Genomic DNA, 1856 nt, shown 5'->3' with positions numbered 1-1856 from the left:
CAAGGACAAGGAGCTGCTGGAGAGGGTCCAGCACAGGGCCACTGGGATGGTGAAGGGCCTGGAGCACCTTCCACATGAGGAAAGGCTGGGAGAGCTGGTCTGTTCAGCTGGAGAAGAGGAGGCTGAGGGGGATCTTATCAATGCTTATCAATATCTAAAAGGGGGTGTCAGGACGATGGGGCCAGGCTCTTCTCAGTGGTGCCCAGTGACAGATCGAGGGGCAGTGGCCATAAACTGGGAAACAGGAGGTTCAGCGTGACCATGAGGAAACCCTTCTTCCCTGTGAGGGTGACAGAGCCCTGAACAGGCTGCCCAGAGAGGGGGTGGAGTCTCCTTCCCTGGAGACTTCCCAAAGCCCCTGGACTTGTTCCTGTGGGATCTGCTCTAGGGGATCCTGCTCTGGCAGAGGGGTTGGACTAGATGGGCTCTAGAGGTCCCTTCCAACCCCGACCACTCTGTGAACCTGTGAAAGGTGCACATTTGTGTGTTATGGTGATGAATTCTTAAAATCACAGTGCTTGAGCGAGAAAACCTCCGTGGTAGTATATAAATAACAGATGTAATTGTCATCTTTTGATGTGCTGTTAGTTCAGTGTTGGCCTACGAGGAATTTTTTCTGCAAACATTGAAGCCTGGCACGCTGTTGATGTAACCCACAGAGAGGTTGTTTCCACTGCAGCAGGGGTAAACGTGCTGTATGTCTGTTACTGTAACGAGCACTGCTCGTTAGCACTCACACCCATAAATCTGCCTGTAAAAGAGCAAGCAGCCCTTAACAGCGACTTGACTGAAATGCAAAACCTTGAATGTTGTCCCAAGCTGTGGATTTTGGCTCTTGGGGTAGAGTAGGAGATTTCCGAGCGAGGAAGAGGCCGTGACATTTGAAAACAAACCAGAAACCGATTGCCACGTGATGTAACGGGAGGGAGTGTGCTCTGCAGGCCAGAATAGCGCTGGGGAAGTCCTGATGCAGGGAGCCTGTGCAGGGGGGATCGTGCCTTCCCCACACCAGAGACCCAGGCTTTGCAGGAGCTCTTTCTGCCCTCCTCTTCGTGGAGCACGGAGAGGGCTGGCAGATCCATCGCCTGGTGATTCACCAGCTGAACCTGTTGGGTCTGCAAAGGCACAGCCAAGGGAGCGGGCTGCAGGATCTCCCGGTACCTCGGAAGGTCAGGCAGTCCTTTCTGGCCAGAGGATGTGTTATTCTTCAGACAAGCAAAGCATTTGGGATCCTTAAATATGGAAATGGCTTGTTGGCCTTTGCTCCCTGCAATTTAGGGGGCAAATCACAGGGAAGCAGCATGTGCCCAGCTCATTTACAAAGGGAGAACGAGCTCTTGGGAAAGGTCAATCTTGGAGGTGCTGAGAGCAAAGAACCAACAGCTGCTCCTAGGAAAACGTGGCCAAAAGTCTGGAGGTGACACCTATTGATTTTTTTTTTTTTTCTTTTCTGCTCATCTTAGAAATGAGTTCTGAGGGACCTGATTTTTTAAAATACATATGCATGTGCATGCTCAGGCACACAGGCACGCTTTGCTGGAGATAAAGGGGTAATTGCAGTCTGGAAACTGGATCTGACAGTTGATTTTCAAAGAGCACCCAAATAACAGGAGGCTCCAATCAGTAGCGGTTTGATAAAGCTTTTGCAAAAATCTGCTTGTAAAATTGAGGGCATTTCACCAAATCTTGGAGCTGTCTCCTACGAAAGATTCCATGAGTGTTTGATAAATGAGAAACGATGTAAAGAGGAGCCTTAAACACAGAAGGAATGATTTGGTGAGTATGATTAGAGGGCAGGCTCTAATCAGCCAGATCGAGGGGACCCTGTGACACTGCGTGCTCTGAAGTGGCTGTCA

At 50.2% G+C, this 1856-nt stretch overlaps 1 protein-coding gene across 1 annotated transcript in view; it reads left to right on the top strand.

Annotated features, from left to right (window-relative positions):
• LOC104513917 (lysyl oxidase homolog 2-like) overlaps positions 1-1856 on the top strand; it is a gene marked incomplete at its 3' end in the record, with an annotated part of 38288 nt that overhangs the window by 1363 nt on the left and 35069 nt on the right.

The sequence above is a fragment of the Eurypyga helias genome, unplaced genomic scaffold, assembly GCF_000690775.1.
Source record: "Eurypyga helias isolate BGI_N326 unplaced genomic scaffold, ASM69077v1 scaffold6598, whole genome shotgun sequence".
Classification (NCBI taxonomy): Eukaryota; Metazoa; Chordata; class Aves; order Eurypygiformes; family Eurypygidae; genus Eurypyga; species Eurypyga helias.
The sequence above is the reverse complement of the archived record's forward strand: the minus strand, read 5'-3'. Positions and strand labels throughout refer to the sequence as shown.